Source organism: Lissotriton helveticus, chromosome 1_1 (assembly GCF_964261635.1).
Source record: "Lissotriton helveticus chromosome 1_1, aLisHel1.1, whole genome shotgun sequence".
Lineage (NCBI taxonomy): Eukaryota > Metazoa > Chordata > Amphibia > Caudata > Salamandridae > Lissotriton > Lissotriton helveticus.
In genome coordinates, this window is record NC_136057.1 from 1866798580 (window position 1) to 1866817093 (window position 18514).

The window sequence follows — 18514 nt, forward strand, 5'->3', positions numbered from 1 at the left end:
TGTCGAGGCAGAGAAGTTCACAGGAGGAGGGGGAGGTGGCTTTAGTAACGGAGAGGTTGCTCCTAAAAATGCATGCAATTCCCCCGCCCGTCTTGCCCGGAGGCCTGTCCAGTCTAGTGATGTGATAATTGGGGGGGACTAGTATGTCCATAATCTGGGTAGAGGCTTCAGTAAGCCACGTTTCAGTCAGAATGGCTAGGTCCAGATCCATTGCTGAGACGAGATCAGCGATGTCGGAGGAGTGTCTCTGGGCCGATCTGCAATTGAGTAGGATAGGATGCATTTGAGTTTGGGAGAGAGAAGGGTGGTCAAGCCTTCTAGTGTGAGGGGAACTTTTCTGAGGTTGTTAGGGACGGAACCTCTGTTGTTGAGTGATGGGAGCCTCAAAGGATTTGTAAGGATTGTGGGTATGGGGATGTGTGTTGGATATGTGTTTTATTGGACCTGGGCCATAAGAGCATAGGAGAGAGCCTAGGTCGCGGTCCGACAGTGCGTTGAGGACACGACGGGGGCGGTGGGAGTTATTGCGAACGGGGATAGTCGGCCAGCGCGGGTGTCGTTGGAGGCGGGGGGGGGTGTAGGGAGGGTGCGTCGTTTGTAGGGTGGTGGGATGGTGGGAGGTAGACTGGGCTGTGAGAAGAGAAGGTCTTTGATTGCGTGGACATCTTTTTTGACTTGTAGAAGATCCTCTTTGACTTGTTGGAGGGTGGATAAAGTCATGTCAAGAGGTGGATTGGAGATGACGTTGGGGGTGAGAGCCATTGGAGAATGGTTGAGTAGTGAGCTAGAGAGCGGGCAGGGTATCGAGGGGGGGGGGGTATGCTAGCGTTGTTGGAAGGTTCTGCGGTGATACTGAGTGGGATGGCATTCAAAATGTGGGCGAGGGGTGTGGGTGAAGTAGGTGGTGGGTGGGAGGCATAGGTGGTGACGTCAGTGGGAGACTGCCGGTGAGTTGAAGAGTGAGTGAAGGCTGAAGACAGTGGGGGAGACAGGAGGGTAGTGGGGGCTGAGAATAGGAGGGGGGAGAGAGGGGGATGCTAAATTTGTTAAATGGGCTAGTTAATGGTAACGGAAATGAAGGAAAGGTGCAGGTGTCCTGCACCACTTGACCGTGAAGAATAGCTTCAGGTTACAGACATTGTAGACAAACATGTAAAAATACGATAGCTGTCATGTGTAGATTAGTGTGCTATACAGTTGTTGCTTCAGCATGCGATACCTTAAACGAGAGGCCAATCTCCCTGGACCTTTGTGGTGGTTCTGCACTAATCTGGGATTTCCAATTTGTCTGCTGGCTATGTGCCACCTTACCTGTGACCTGGCAAACCATAATCTCGGTCCTGGGACTCAAGCCTGCTTAACTAACTATTCCGGAGTCTGGGTTGACGGATTTCTTAACTGGCTAATTCAATAACTGCTTAATATACATAAAGGGACAAATGTCTGTGCTACTTCTCCACCTGGCTCCACACAGGTAACCTCTATAGAGACCTAAGCCCATAATGTGTGTTGACAAAGTCAATTTAGTTATTAGAGCTATGTCTGGCTAAAGATTGGCCGCCAGATACTAGACGTTTTCATGTCTGCCGTATTACAACTGCATTCTGTTTCTAAAGTGCTTGTAATGAGGCATGGATCTGTGGAGTACCGGTCTGTCAAACTAATCCTGGCCCTTTGTTCCTTTTGTGCCTTTGTAGACCTTAGCCACTTAAATATTGCCTTTGCCCCAGATAAATTTCTCACTAGTCCACCTTTTAGCACGTATACTAGGCACTGGTTGTCCTCTTCTGCACTTTAAATCAGGAGGTTTAGTTTCTCTAGTCTTACACTTACTACTAGTATTTAGTTTGAGGTGACCTTCTCCCCGAATTGGAATTTCTAATGGATCTGGAAATGTTAAACATACTGTGCATGCTTGCAGGTATTAAAGCCAATCTCTTGTCGCATTTGCTTGCTTTGTATTGGGCACTCCTCTTAAAACTGACATGTAACCCATGATGAAATCGATTCTGCCATATGAATCTTGCTGATTCTACCCCATACCGTTCCATTGTTATCTGAGGTTACTTTTTGGTAGCATAAATATTAAACTGGTCGTATTATTGCAGTTGCTAATGTCTTATTTGCCTGTTTCTTGTAGGAGTCCCTTCACTGCGGCACTATGGCCTTTGAGGTAAGTGGCAGTCTTTTCATAGCATCTAACACCAGTGAATTATCGTGGGTTTGACACTGGCACTAAAGTTGACTCAACATGGCCTGTGATTCTTTTATCTTTAAAGCTAAGTCTGTGTGGGGATAATTAAAAGGTGAAGTGTAAGCTGTAGCAGTCTGCAGATGATGATAAATATGTTGGTAGGGACATCTGATAAAGTGTGAAGATTACCAACGTCTCTGAGCAGGCTGCACACTGGTGTCCGTGGGGGTTAGGCTTGTGTTTAACGTGCTTTCTTCAACCCCCACTGTCAATGCATGGATTTGTATTACTTTCTGGTCCGTCAAACATCACATATTGCCATTTTAGGTACATATTTGTAAGTCCCATGCATCACAAACTTCATAGTCGTACAGTCCCAAAAATGTATCATTACAACTGTTGACAGTCCTATACACTCCTAGTACCAGGATCTGCCCGTAGGTATACAGAATAATGCAAGAGCACATTGACATTTGTTACATGTATCCTGTACATATCCCATCTCTTGCAATACATCCCAACATAGATGTCTGGGTTGTGTGATGTGCTCCTGCTCATCAAGTCATGTGGTCCGTCCCTCGGTTGCGTAGCTGTGAGGTACTGTACTAACTGGTCCCAAAAGTCCCTTAGGCGGGAAGCTTGTGATAGTTCCTCCGCAGGTTTCCAGTCTCTCCTTACAATGTCATGTCTGTAAGCCAGTCTTTGCATTGCGGTACACGTTTGCGTCCCCATCTCATTGCTATGCGTCTTAGCCAGCAGCAATGTTACCGCCAGGAGTTTGCGCCTTTGAGCCAGTTTAATCTTCTAAATGCCTAAGAGGCGCACTAGTGTTTGAGATTTAATGTACATTGATATGAAAACCTTTTTTGTCACCCCCAGTCTCTGCTCTACCGGACGTAAGAGTACTTGAGTTCATCTCGCTTGAAACTGCCAGGTACGCTTGTTTTTTTTTTTTTTCTTGAATAGTATTTTGTTTTGCCCATGTGGGTTAAGTACTGCCAAATTCCAACAGATTCTTGTGGGTAGGGGGTCCTATGCTGTTTGATAACAACACTTTGCTACTGCATTGTAGGGGGGGGCCTGTGTTCCATTGGAAGTCAAACTACCTGGCACTTGTAACTGTGAAATTGCCAAGAGTTAACCAAAACAAATCTGGTTTTGGTTAGGGACTGTGGTTATGGATCTATTTGGGGTTGCCAGTCCCCAGGCATAGGCAGAGCAAGGCATTTGGCTTGCTTTGCTTAACACCTACCAACATGTGTTTGAACTCTTATGTCTTTTTGCTCCTCTAATCCAAAGCCTTTGATGTCAATATTATAAGAGTAGTGGACAGAAAGGATTTCTGAAAACTCAAATACTGAGGCTTTAGGACTAGTTGTGGAGCAGTAGACAAAACTTGTGATGCTGAACTCTGCTTGAAGTCTTTTTTGTTTTTTAGATTGGAGCTTCAGAACACGCCCAGAATGGTAATTATCAACTAAGTTTTATAGGACTTGTTTGAGATTGGTCTGTGGCAATTTTAACATGGTGTAAATGGCTTAGTCAGCCTTTAGGATGAGGGTGGGAGGGGTGGCATATTTCAAAAAAATTGTAGACCTGTTAAGGAGGGTGGGGAGCTTGAGCGAGCCCCGGTGATGACTGGTATTTGCTACTCTTGACCGAGAGTATGATGAGAGCTAACCACACTTAATACTCTGAGGGCACGCTGACATCTTGCAGGGGCTTTGTTCGTAAAATGCTTTTACCTAATGGCTTTTGTTTCCCCCCCTTGACTGTAGAGTCCATCTGCCTTCGGGTGAATCCCTGCGCATAAGTGAACTCTGCAGGAAAAGGTGAGTTCAGAAGTATTTCAGCTCAGACATTCTCCCTGCAGCACTCAGCCCAGGGTGTGCATGATGAGCACATAGTTCAGCTGATTCTCTATGAAGAACAGTCTTTCGCTCCTAGCTGATGCACCCTTCACTGAAAAGTGCTGCCCCTAATAGCCCAGGTTTGACACTTGTTCAACTCACACCTTAACTAAGCTTGGTGTCACTGAACCGAGTATCCTGCCAGTCTCAAAGCTATCAATTGGTGTAGACCTGAAACATGCTTTCCATGGGTGCTACTGCTAATTCCATTAACCGAATTAACAATTGTTAGAACACATCAGTCTTTACCATCTCTTAATGCGATCAGCCTCTGACCAGTTTCTGCTGTCCGGTCTCTTTTCAGACTGCATCGTTTGCGACTGGAGAACAGATGAGCCAGGTTAGTAAATGTGTACTCAGCATTGGGTTTTTTCATTGACTTGTGTATGTAAAGCTGGGTGCCAGCATGGGCCAGTCCCGATTATTGGCTTGGTTGTTAATGACATTGTACCTATTCAAGCTGTTTCTTATCACCTGTAGAATGGCTTGATTTGCTTTTTTTAGCCTCCTAGTAGGACAGTACTAATGTGAACCTACAACAGATGCCCTAGACACTACAGTGCCCTAGGGCTGCCTTGTAATCTGTGAACTAAAATTATTTAACAATCCACATGGAATAATTCTAACGAAATTCGTGGCGAAAAACGAATCTGTTCTCCAATCCAGTTGATTAAATGGCTAGTTCTTCACATTCGTGTAGTCCAACAAAAGTTGGTTTTCTCGTTAATGACCTTGCAAACCCAATGCATTTAAGGTCTAGAAAACCCTTCGTCTGGCGTCACTGCAATAAAAATCTAATATTTACTCGCAGGAAGTACATTCATTGACTCCTCGTGCAGGTCTACCCTAGCGATACTCAGTGAAACAGTGGTGGTTTGAAATGTGAGTCTTTACAATCATCCAGTTTCACATTTGTGAAAAGATTTCGCCATCCACAATTCAGTGGATTAAAGAACTGACGTTTTTCGCCACAAGTTTCATTTGAATTCAAAGTTGATTGATAAAAAACTCTTCACAAAACTACAAGGCAGCCCTAGGGATCAGTAGTGCAGTGTCTAGAACATGTATGTTTTCGTTTTTTCCCCATTATCAAGCCTTGGGCTAGAGTTGGACACCTTTCCACGTTGTGCAGAGTTCGTTTTAAGAGGTTCTTCCTCTGCCCATTGTGTGGCTGTTCTGCACTTTGAGAAGGACTGATTGGTACAGTGATGGCCAAAGTGCATGTGCTTACTTGTGATCTGTACATGATGATTAGAATCAGGTCGCCGATCCATATGAGGATACATTTATCAAACTGATACAGATGCCAGTCTAGTTTTGTCGAAACACTACAGCTAGTGTTCCTTCTCTGAACTGTTGTATTTTTATTCCCAGGTGCTACAAGTGTCTACTCTTTTGAATTGCTGCCTACTGGTAAGTTTACCTTGGTCATTTGGGGGGGGTTTTAACCTGAGAATCCTTACTTGGCATAAACAGGTTCACTCTTTGGCTTTGTGAACGGCTGCTGTGCATCCCTAGTCTGTACTACTGTTACATGGTTAAACAGTCCTCCATTTCAACACTTCCCTTATGGAAAGCCTCCAATTGCAGTTTTTTGTTCGATGGCATGTGTGGCTGTAGATGCACATGCCTGCGTTCTTCTTCCATCTAGTGTTGGGTTTGGAGCTGTGTGGGTTTTTCTTCAAACAAGTCTTTCGAGTCGCAAGACAGTGACTCCTCAGTGATGTTGCGCATGGGCATCGCCTTGTTCTCTCCGCAGTCTGGTCCAGCTGCATTTGCCTCTGCCCCTTTTAACTCTGTTATGATACTTTATTGTCTGACCGGGTTAACTTTTACCACAACTTTCCCTCCGCAGGGAATCACAACGTGGTCGTCACGACCGTGTTGTGATTCTGCATACCATTACTCTGCAAGTTGGAACAACGACTTGCGTGGGAGGGAGGTGTTGGATTTAAAATCCAACACCTTCCCTAGTGGTCGCACAGACTGGAGTTGAAAAAATTAAACTATTCAACATCCAGCCCCCCCCCCCCCGCAAGTCGTTGTTCTGACTTGCGGAGTTATGGTATGTGGAATTACAACGCAGTTGTTGTAGTAATGGCATTGATTCCCTGCGGGGGGAAAAGACTGCAGGATGGCTGTACATATTCTGACCGTATTCTCAATTGTGCTTCCCCCTTCTGCTCTGCACTCTAGTTTCTTCTGTTCGGACCGAGACTGCCTTTTGGGGTGCTATCCAGCTCTGGCCCTCTTTCCTATGTCACCCTCCGTTGATGCATTACTAATTGAATGTACACCATTAAGACTTTGCCCGCATAACCATGCAAAATACCTGTACACGGATCAACGCCATGTGTGCAGCATGTGCCTTTTTTTTTTTTTTGCCCAACCATAAAGTAGACTGCGACTTGTGTAAAATAGTTGTGGTCTAAGGAAACCCTTTAGGATTGTATTTTAGAAATGTCTGAGGGGGTGACTCCTAATGTTTTTAGCAAAGAATATGCCCAGGATAAGTCAACCACTAAAGCTTTCTCTAATGATAAAAGCTCTGCCATAGAGCTGGGTATGGAGATGCAGGAACTCCCATCCGACCAACTCGTGACTACTATGACCTCTGTCAAAGTCTTCCCCAAAATATTCCCTGTTCCCTCTCAGTTCACCAGACCAACACTACTTTCGGGCAATGGTTGAATCTGAAACTGTTCCGATGCCCCACTCTTGGGTCTGGCACCGACAATTTGATCCCAAGGTTGTATCAAACCACCCAATCCACGTTTGTGTTGAGCAAGGAACAGTTCCTAATCAAACTTCGGTAGCACAACCCTCTGAGCCGAAAGACTCCAGACCTTTACTGGCTTCAATCTCTTCTCATCCATTCTGGGGAAAAATGAGTCTGGGCAAGATTAAAAATCCAAAAAGGAACTGGTCTTATTCTTGCCTCTGCCACCAAAGAGGAAACTCACATTGGAGGAGACTCGACATTCCTGTTCCTCCCAAAAAGGATAAAGCCACCAGTCATACATACCCTACTCCACCACCAGTTGCTACCACCTCTCCTCCACTGTCCAACACATGACCTCCTTGATACTTTACGTTCAGGGTCACCACATTGGATCATCAGGAGATCAGAACTCTCAGGATATCCACATTTATATCCAGCGTGTCCCTCCCAAAGATGCTACTTCCATTCATCAGGTTCTTGCTAGGGCTACAACTTTTCAGTGATGAGCTGCATAAAGAACCCATAGAGCCAGATTTTGTATTTGACATCTTTCACTCACAAAGACACCCAGTATTTTCCAATGTTTCCTGGCATAAGACATGCGAAGAACCTCTTCAAAGACCGGGTCATCAGCCCATGGGTGGACAAAAATACAAAGTGGCTCATTTTGACCCCTTCATCCAGAGACCACTTCTGCAGGACTAAATTGTTGCAACTACTGCTTGTAAGAGGTCAAACAGGCTACTGAGGACTACTGAGAAGGAAAGCAAGGGCATAGATGAGGATGGGAAGAGTCACAGCTCAAGCAGCTTATCACTGGCATTGCCAATTCACATTCGCTTCCAGCCTGCTATGAAGGACCCATTGGGATTAAATGAAAGAACTCTTGCAGTACCAACCTGAGCAATACTGTCCAAGAGGCCAACAGATTGTCACAGAAGGGCAGGCGAATACCAACCATACATCCACTGTCCTAGACGCAGCAGATACAGCAGCTAGAGGTACGAATACCAGCGTGCTTATTTAGATGCACATGGCTTCGATGGACCCATCAGGCAGTCTTAAATATGCCTTTGAGTGTACATTTATGGATCGCAGGTAGATGCTACCCGTGACCAAAGAAGACACCAAAGAAGACGCCATGGGAGCATTACAAAATGCCACTTCCAGAGGCTTAATTTGTCACTATGAATCCACCGCCAGACCATCTTCCCAACAAACCAAACCAGTCCACCTACAGTAAGGGTCATTTTAGAGTCCTTTAGAGGAGGGAACCTAGGAAGGGGCAGGGGTACCTTTGCATGTAGAGCAACACCCACTGCAGAGCAGTGACTACCCAAACCTACCCTACAATTCCTGTTAAGGCATGCTACAGTTCTTCTACCAAGTATGGGACTCACCACAGACCAGCTGGTACTAGCCATTACCCCACCTGGCTTATTACCTTTCCGGCCAACATTCCAACTTGCTCTTGTTATCACAGGAACATCTCCTCAAACTAGGCATAAACCTTTTCAAGGGGGCAATAGAACCTGTCCCTCTTCAAGGCTCAGGCTTCTAGTCGCTATGCTTTGCAGTTCCCAAAGACTGGTTGCCAAGATCAATTTTGTCTCAGACCTCTAAACCATTGCATCCTATCGTGACACTTCATATGGTCACTACAGTGTGTTATACACTTCTCCAGGGAAACTTTATGGCAACACTAGACCTAAAGAATACCTATTTTTACATACAAATACACCAGCTCACTGCGCTTATCAAAGCCAGGTCTCACAATGTGATCAGGTCTCAAATAATGCCATCAGCGATGCACTCTGATAACAGTGGGTTCGAGGCATATGGGCTGCAGATGGTACATTTATGAATAGATCGCCATCTGGTGTTGGGCTCGGATGATTGCACTTTGTTTTTCTTCTGGAGAAGTCTTTGTCGTCATAGGTGACTCCTCCTCTCAGTGTTAGTGCGCATGGGCATCGGCTCCATCCTTAGATTGTTTTTTTCCGCCATCGGGTTCGGATGAGGATCGAAGCGTTCCGGACCGACTTCAACAAAGAAGGTTATAACCGGCGCGTATTCCTTTCCAAATCGACGGTATCGTTATCGAACGCGACTGCACCCCATACCGACGCGATTCGAAGGACGACGACTACGAGAAACTCGACGTAGTCCAGCCCGGGGTCCATGGAAAGGACTCCATTCAAAAAATGTCCAACGTGTGGTGCTAAGTTCCCACACAAGGACCTACACGAAGTGTGCAACCTCTGCTTGTCCCCTGAACACGAATCCAGGGACTGTGAGGCCTGTGCAGCATTCTCGTCAAAGTCGACGATTAGAAACCGTCGAGCCCGAAGACACGAGGTATCGAATGCAGTCACAAGCAATCCCGGAGCTGTTCGAGGACCAGCAACCAGAAGAGGAGGAAGAAAAGGCCGACGAGGCGGGGTCAGAAGCGGACGAGTCCGACGTCGAGGAATTCGACGTCCAACAAACCGTGAGTGACGACGTCCCTTTACCGAAAAACAAACCCCGCACGGTGTCGACCCCGCCCTCGAGCCCGGTCAGACAACCGAAAAAAGTTTCCAACGCCCCGCCTTCGAGCCCGGCAACGAAACAGAAACCGAAACACTCGGTCCCCCATCATAGTGGTTCCGGTTCCGATAAACCAACCACATCGACACCGAAGCACCAAGTAAAGGAAAGCTCGAAGTCGAAGCAGTCCATGTCGACACCGAAGCACGCTTCGGCGCCGAAAACACCCTCGACACAAGGGGCATCTTCGATACCGAAGAAGTCGGATCCGAACAAAACTTCGGCACCGAAAATACAAATGGACATTTCAAAGAAAAGACACCTTTCGGAACCGAAAACTGCGGTACCGACACAGGAACACGGAACGGATCCTAAACAAAAGACTTTGTTTATTGACCCAAAGACTGGCAAGGTAGTCACAGAGCTACCTAAAAAGAGGAAACATGAACATTTGGACGACAAGGCTCATCCAAAGAAGAGAACAATGGGGACGAATACAACTCCTCCCCCTTCTCCCAAACCTCATACACCATCTCCGCCTATTCCTCACAATAGGCCAGATATTCCTCCCACACGTCCATCTACACCTACAACAGATGGAGAAAGTGACACAGGGGAGGGGGGACACCCTGGGGATGATGAGGACACAATCCCAGAGGAGGCAGACCCATGGGAGGAGTATAATGTGGGATCAGGTAATGATACCGACCTTGAGTCATATCCCTCAAAACCTTCACCTCCTGATGACAATACTGGGTTTGCACAACTCATTACTAGAGCAGCAACATTTCATAAGGTAGACCTACATACAGAACCTCTAGTACAGGACTTCTTATTAGAGACACTACCTACTGCACAAAGAACATCAGGAACACTACCAATGCTAAAAGGCCTTCTCAGTCATACATCAGAGATATTCAAAGACCCAGTGAGGGCTAGGGTATTGAACCCAAGAATTGATAAAAAATATAGGGCAGCTCCAAAAGACCCAATATACATTAAGGGACAAATTCCTCTAGACTCACTAGTGGTCACAAACGCTCGCAAGAGAGCAAACTCTTTATCTACGGGAGAAGCGCCACCTCCTGACAAGGAGTCTAAACTAATAGATGCCTCTGGCAAGAGAGTAGCATCTCAAGCGGCAAACAGTTGGCGCATAGCTAATACGCAAGCACTACTTGCAAGGTATGACAGAGCGCATTATGATGAGTTAGAAACACTCATCAAACATCTCCCTAAAGAACATCAAAAGAGAGCTGATCAACTTATACAAGAAGGGAAGTTAATTACTAACACTTCAATAAAGTGCGCCCTAGACGCGGCAGAAACTGCGGCAAGGTTGACAAATACAAGCATCATGCTAAGGAGACATGCATGGCTCAGAGTGTCAGGATTCAAACAAGAGGTACAAACCTCGTTACTTAATCAACCTTTTGATGGGAAAACACTTTTTGGCACAGGGACAGATGAGGCCCTAGAAAAAATGAAAAAAGATACAGAAACGGCTAAATCAATGGGAGCATTGCAGCAGCCGACACAAAGAGGTTCCTTTCGTAGATCCACCTATAGAGGAGGATCCAAAAGTACAGGTACAAACCAACAGCAAACCTCTTTTACACCTACATCACCCAGAGGTAATTCTAGAGGTGGATACAGGGGTAACAACAACAAGGGTAGAGGTCGCGGAAACAACAACCGCAACTCTCCAACCCCAAAACAGTGACTTCATAGAGCTTCCCCCAGACCATATAACACCGGTAGGGGGACGCCTATCACAGTTCCTACCTGTCTGGGAAAACATCACATCAGACAAGTGGGTAAGACAAATTATCCAACATGGTTATTGCCTAGAACTTACAGCTACCCCACCAAACATCCCCCCCAAACAGCGTCCAATGAAACAAGATCACCTGACACTGTTAAAACAGGAAGTAATATCACTGCTAGAAAAGCATGCCATAGAGAAGGTTCCACAGCACCAACAGGGAACAGGAATATACTCACTATACTTCCTAATCCCCAAAAAGGATGGGTCTCTAAGGCCAATACTGGACCTAAGACCTCTCAACGCATACATAAATTCGGAACATTTCCACATGGTCACGCTCCAACAAGTACTTCCTTTACTGAAGAAAGGGGACTTTCTTTCTACACTGGATCTAAAAGACGCTTACTTTCATATCCCTATTCACAAAGCCCACAGGAAATACCTCAGGTTTGTGGTAGAAGGACAACACTATCAGTTCAAAGTCCTCCCATTTGGTGTCACGACGGCACCAAGAGTGTTCACAAAATGCCTGGCAGTGGTAGCAGCTCACCTAAGAAGACAACAAATTCATGTCTTCCCATACTTGGACGACTGGCTAATAAAAGCCAGGTCGCAAGAGGAGTGTCTGAAACACACACAAAAGACAATTCAGCTACTACACCAGCTAGGGTTCACGGTGAACTACAAAGTCACACCTACAACCAAACAAAGTTCAACAATATCTGGGGGCTACCATAGACACAGAAAAAGCCAAAGTGTACCCCAACGCAATAAGAGTCCAAGCAATGCTTACAATCATTCAGAGATTTCAGCCACAACACTCACTAACAGCGAGAGTGTTCATGCAGCTACTAGGCATGATGTCATCCTGCATACTGCTAATACCATATGCTAAACTACAAATGCGTCCGCTACAAGAATGCTTAGCGACACAGTGGAATCAGGCTCAAGGACAGATTACGGATCTGGTGTTGGTAGACGACCGCACACACCGCTCTCTGAAGTGGTGGAACAGAACAAACATTACCAAGGGGCGGTCGTTCCTAGAGCCAATTCCACAGGTGACAATAACAGCAGACGCATCGCTCACCGGATGGGGAGCACATATGGACAAATACACAGTACAAGGAAGGTGGAGTGTGCAGGGAAAAAACACTGCACATCAACTATCTAGAACTACTGGCAGTGTTTCTAGCATTGAAAGCCTTTCAGATACATGTTATCCACAAAGCAGTCCTGATCAGAACAGACAACATGACAGCCATGTATTATATTCAAAAACAGGGGGGGACGCACTCTCTCCAATTATCCAGACTGGCACAGGAGATTTGGAGATGGGCCATTCCTCAAAACATCTATCTGTTAGCCGAACACCTACCAGGAGTTCAAAACCAGATAGCAGACATCTTAAGCAGACAGTCGGAACAAATACACGAATGGGAACTGCACCAACAAATACTGCAGCCATTCTTCCAAAGATGGGGACAACCAGAGATAGACCTATTTGCCACTCATCAGAACGCAAAATGCCAAAGCTTCGCGTCCAGGTACCCACATCACCTGTCGCAGGGCAATGCGTTATGGATAAATTGGTCCAACAAATTTGCATACGCTTTTCCCCCTCTCCCACTAATCCCATTAGTGGTCAGGAAACTGCAACAACATTCAATGACAATGATACTAGTAGCACCCACGTGGGCAAGACAGCCGTGGTTCACCACGCTCCTGCAACTCTCACAAGTGCCACATCAAAAGCTACGAATTCTACCCATGCACCTTACACAGAACCATGGAGAGATAATGCACCCAGATCCAACTCAATTGAACTTAGCGATCTGGCTCCTGAAATCCTAGAATTTGGGTACTTAGATCTCCCCCCAAATTGCATGGAAATAATTAAACAAGCGAGACGTCCAACCACCAGAGCATGCTATGCAGCTAAGTGGAAGAGGTTTGCTATACACTGCACTAATAACAATATCAACCCTCTAGACGTATCAACAAGGGAGATTATTTGCTACTTGTTACACTTACAGCAATGTAATCTAGCGTACACATCTATCAGAGTACATCTAGCAGCTATAGCAGCATACCTACAAAACAGGCAGCGCATATCACTGTTCAGAGTACCAGCGATAAAAGCATTCATGGAAGGTCTTAAAAGAGTCATTCCACCAAGATTACCACCTACCCCAGTCTGGAACCTCAACGTAGTACTCACCAGACTAATGGGGCCACCCTTCGAACCTATGCATAGGTGCGAAATACAATTCCTTACATGGAAGGTGGCATTCCTTATAGCCATTACCTCACTCAGAAGAGTAAGCGAGTTACAGGCATTAACAATACAAGAACCATTCCTACAGATACACCAGAATAAAGTGGTTCTTAGAACAAACCCAAGGTTCTTGCCTAAAGTAATTTCAGCATTCCACATCAATCAGCCAGTGGAATTACCAGTCTTCTTTCCAAAGCCACAGATGGTGGCAGAAAGGGCTCTACATACACTAGATGTTAAAAGAGCCATTTCATACTACATAGAAAGAACACAAGGTTTCAGGAAAACTAAACAACTATTTGTAGCATTTTCCCCAACACATAAGGGCAATCCTATCTCTAAAGCAGGCATCGCAAGATGGATTGTAAGATGCATACAAATATGTTACATTAAAGCAAAGAGAACATTAACTGTTCCTCCTAGAGCTCATTCCACAAGAAAACTAGGAGCATCTATGGCATTCTTAGGGAACATTCCCCTAGATGACATATGTAGAGCAGCAACTTGGTCTACACCACATACATTCACAAAGCACTACTGTGTTGATGTACAGGCTGCACAACAAGCCAGAGTGGGCCAAGCTGTATTAAAAACTCTATTTCAGACAGTTGCGACAGACACTGGTGACCACCGCTAGGGAGGTAACTGCTGTACAATCTATTCATAAATGTACCATCTGCAGCCCATATGCCTCGAACGGAATATGCTACTTACCAGTATGCATCTGTTCTTGGCATAGAGGGCTGCAGAGTGGTACATGCCCTCCCTGCCTCCCCGGAAACCTGTGTCTGTCCCAACATTATCTTATTTAGATACATTTACATGGGCATATCTTTATGTACTACACTACACTACTCCATCTAACCCTACTATGGCAAAACAATCTAAGGATGGAGCCGATGCCCATGCGCACTAACACTGAGAGGAGGAGTCACCTATGACGACAAAGACTTCTCCAGAAGAAAAACAAAGTGCAATCATCCGAGCCCAACACCAGATGGCGATCTATTCATAAATGTACCACTCTGCAGCCCTCTATGCCAAGAACAGATGCATACTGGTAAGTAGCATATTCCATCTACTACACCAGCTAGTGTTTACTATCCAATATCCCCAAGTCTTACCTTGAACCTACTGGAGAGCAGACCTAAACACAGATTAGCCAATCCTGCTTGAGTTCAGAACTTTTAGCTAACTACCCCAGTTCCAACCCAACAAAACATTCCTAGTAAGGACTGTCGTGTCTGCTTAGAAATGATGGCTTCTTGCATTGTCATAGTTCCCCACAGTTGCATGCAGCCTCTACAGCACTGCCTAGCTTACCAGTGAGCTCAATCACAGGGTCGCCCAAAGATCTAGTGTTGATAGACCAACAAATTCACCATTCTCTGCAATGGTGGAACACCAGTAGTCTATGGCAGCCTTTTGTGGACCCTGTTCCTGACATCACTCACCACAGGCGCATCAAACATGGGTTGGGGGTCCCTATCTAAAAGACTTGACATTGTTAAGGTCTTTATGATGCCAAACATCAATCTATTAACATCCACTACCTGAGTTTCAGGCAGTATATTTAGCATTAAAGCCTTTCCTTTCTCACCAGTCCTACAAGGCTCTCCTAGTTTGGACTGACTGCAGTGTAAGGGGGGGGGGGGAAGTTAGTAGTTAAGACCATCACATTTGTCTCAGACTCCCCCATAATTTTCACCTGTTGGCAGAAAACTACCCACATCCTTCTTGCCTATTTTCAATGGTGGGGTCTTCCTCAGATCGACCTGTTAAAAAGCAAAATGCCCAAACTTTGCCTCCAGGTACACACCCCCACTATCCAAGGGCCACTCGCTATGGATGAGTTTGTCAGGGATATTTGCCAATACTTTCCCACTGCTCCCTCATTCCATTTCTGGTTTGGGAACTCGGGCATACTTCTCAACCTGATCCTTGTAGCTCTAGCTTGGGTGTGTCATCCCTGGTTCACAGCACTACTAGATCTCAGTAGGACCACACAAAGAAGCCTCCCAAGGGGCCAAAGCTTTTCAATCTAACACAAATCGGTCTCTAACACGCAACTTGGCTTTTGCAGTCATAGAACCCAACTAGAGCTGGTTATGCTATTAAGTGGAAACGTTTTGTTGAAAGCCACAGTGCAAGACTTAATCTGCTACCTACTTCATTTGCACAAGGCAAATGTAGCCTTCACTTCTATTTGGTTACATCTCAATGCACTGGCTGCCTATCTCCAAAATATGCAGCATCTCGCACTATTCAAAAGTCCAGTCATTAATGCGTTCATGGAAGGAATTCTGCCTCTAGTTCCGCCAGCAATCTGTTGGAACTTTTAACAGGTCCCCTCTTGAGCCTCTTCACATGTACCCCCTTCGATCCCACTTTCATGTAAAGTGGATTGTTAGTTTCCATTACCTCACTTTGATGTGTTAATGAGCTCCAGGCCTCCCTAGAAGAACCATTCTTCCAAATGCATAGGTACAGGATGGTTCTTCCTACCGATCTTGTATTCCTAAAGTTCCGCTCAGTCCACTGCCCCTTCCCCTCACTTCACCTGGGTTGCATTGCAGAAAGCTCTTCATACCCTAGATATAAAAAACACCTTCTACATAAGCTTTGATTTCAGTGAAACAAAGCAACTGAAGTGTTTTCTCCACCTCCATAAAGGTAGCTAAATAGTAAATTGTATTCAAACTTGCTATTTTAAGGCCAAAAGACCATACATAACCTTACACTCGGAGCACATTCCATTCGTAGAAAGTGGCCTACTATGGCCTTTCTTGGAAATATTCCTAAAGCTGAAACTTGTAAGGCAGCTCAATGGTCTGACCCTATACTGGCTTATGTAGCACCCCCACAAGCCAGTGCTATGCGCCCATTTCCAAGTCTGTGCAGAGCATGTGTATCTACAGGCACATGCAACCGTGCAGAATGTTACTTACCCTGTAAGCATCTGTTAATGACATGTAGTGTTGTGGATTCACATGTGCACTACCCTTTCTCCCCAGATGCCTATGTAGTTACATTATATAATTGATGTCCTAACTTTAGCATGGCCACCACTTTCCTTGCACTCCTTTCTGACCTTCCTGTGGGAAAACAATACAACAATGAGTCGATGTCCATGCACAATATCAAGAAAAGTCGCTGAGTCATGTAGTGTTCTTGCACAACTCTGAACCAAACACCAGTTTACCAGAGTATACAGAGCATGTGAATCTGCAGCACTACATTCCATAAATAGATGTTTACAGGGTAAGTAATATACTGCATTGTGGGAATGTTGTAAAAATCATGGGTAGTTCACAAGCAACCAGTGATTAAACCGATTCTGCCATATAAGTAATGCTGACTATAATCCTACCGTTACATTGTCTGGGGTTGTTTGACTAGGGTAGCCTGTGGCTTGGTGTACATACCAGTCAACTCCTCACTAGCCATTGTGGACTTGTTTCTATCCACCTGAATAACCTTTACAGGGTGTAATGTCATAATTAATATACTTTGTGCCTGGAAAATGAAAGACTAAGTATGGTTTTGTTTTGTTTTCAGTTGAGCGTAAAACTCTCCTGAAACTACAATATCGGATTTCTGAAGCTTGCCTGTGCAGACCCTTGATTGAGCAGGTGAGAAATGATTCAGTTGGTAGTGTTTACTTTCAAAACTGTGGATGTATGATGAAAGTAACTTGAACTCTCTCACTGAGCACCCGATGAAACTACAAGAACTGATTAATCCAAGGTCTTTTTACTAGAGTTTACTGTGGTTGAAGGGGAAACAGTAACAAACTTTTTTTTTTTTGCAGGACCTTGATCTACCTGTCAAATTTGAGGGTTTTACAGGATTCCTTTTGGATGGAGTTAACCCAGAGGTGCTCTTGCATGAGCTATACAATATTGTAACTCACTGAATTGCTGATGACCAGTCTGCTACATGAACCTGTCTGGACCAGTCTGCTACATGAACCTGTCTGGACCAGTCTGCTACATGAACCTGTCTGGACCAGTCTGCTACATGAACCTGTCTGGATTTAACAATGGCAGACTTGACTAGTGATTATAGATCACAATTAAAGTATTTTGTTAAAACTGTCATGACTTTCTTTTTGTTCAATACAATGTGTTTAGTGTATGAAATGGTGGATCTGATGAGCTCCCACAATCCACTTCCCTCACATTCGGGTCTTCTCCGAAGGTAAGCTACAGAGAGATGGCCATTTTGATCTACTTAGGTGATCTACTGAGTTTAAAGTTTCAGTCCCGGATACCTAGGGTCCAGCCAAACTTGCACATAACATTAATTTGCCTACTGGGATCATGGTCCTTCTGGATCTGCATGATCATGGTAATTTTGTTTGCATGGAGGGCACAGCCCTGTACGTGTGGTAAAGTCATGATTTTTATGCCTCAATGAATGGCTGGGCTTTTAATTCTGAGACTTGGAGCTACTTCTAAGATGAGGACACTGCAGCTCGAAGCGTCCCACTGGATCCAGAATTTTTTTCATGAGCTCCACATGGCATTGTCTGTCGGAAGTGATGTGCACCTTGCTTATTGACGTGCCACCCAGCACACTGTCCAGTCTTTCCACACCAGTCAGCGCAGAGCATTAAATCGTCCCCTGTCATTTTTAAAACCGTTTTAAACTAGATTGGGGTTGGTATCTTTTGCATTTATATAGCGTTTACTACCCCTAGCGAGGCATCGGAGCATTTTTGGGGGGGACTAGTGCACTACTCCATAAACCATAAAGGATTGGTGTTAATTAGTATAGTGAAATATGAATTTGAGTGGTGGATGTTAGTCCGTTATTTGGATTGATGATAGCGGGAAAGGTTGCTACCCCTGATGTGTTAATGTGCTTTTTCAGCAAATAGCAGGCAGCTCTAGAACCTATAGAGGATTAGTATAGTGAAATGAGTGGACATGTTACATTTATTGCGGGGGGAGAATTGGAAAGGATAGTGGAGGGATAGAGGTGAGGATTTACAATTTCCCTTTTTTGGGGAGGTCCTAGTAGGAGGCATGGAATGAGTAAAAGGATGTGGAGGTAAAGAGTTGAAGCCAAGAGTTTATAAAGGCTTGTTTTGGAGGATCGGTATAGTATG

At 45.1% G+C, this 18514-nt stretch overlaps 1 long non-coding RNA gene, 3 other non-coding genes and 1 pseudogene across 4 annotated transcripts in view; all 5 read left to right on the forward strand.

The window, feature by feature from the left end:
- The window catches only part of LOC144754259 (uncharacterized), a 35863-nt gene extending 18364 nt beyond the window's left edge, over nucleotides 1-17499 (forward strand). The window contains exons 14-21 of the long non-coding RNA XR_013594685.1: nucleotides 2141-2173; nucleotides 3074-3128; nucleotides 3633-3660; nucleotides 3973-4026; nucleotides 4409-4444; nucleotides 5479-5517; nucleotides 16960-17033; nucleotides 17213-17499. This is a non-coding gene — a long non-coding RNA (uncharacterized LOC144754259). The remainder of the gene's footprint in view (nucleotides 1-2140; nucleotides 2174-3073; nucleotides 3129-3632; nucleotides 3661-3972; nucleotides 4027-4408; nucleotides 4445-5478; nucleotides 5518-16959; nucleotides 17034-17212) is intronic.
- LOC144780885 (small nucleolar RNA SNORD47) lies at nucleotides 1990-2065 on the forward strand. The gene has a single exon (XR_013600826.1). It is a non-coding gene; the product is annotated as a small nucleolar RNA SNORD47 (small nucleolar RNA).
- LOC144780911 (small nucleolar RNA SNORD74) lies at nucleotides 2324-2404 on the forward strand. Its single transcript, XR_013600833.1, has one exon. It is a non-coding gene; the product is annotated as a small nucleolar RNA SNORD74 (small nucleolar RNA).
- LOC144781117 (small nucleolar RNA SNORD75) lies at nucleotides 3492-3559 on the forward strand. The gene has a single exon (XR_013600882.1). It is a non-coding gene; the product is annotated as a small nucleolar RNA SNORD75 (small nucleolar RNA).
- LOC144780955 (small nucleolar RNA snR60/Z15/Z230/Z193/J17) lies at nucleotides 4078-4153 on the forward strand (annotated as a pseudogene).
- Nucleotides 17500-18514: the final 1015 nt, after the last annotated feature.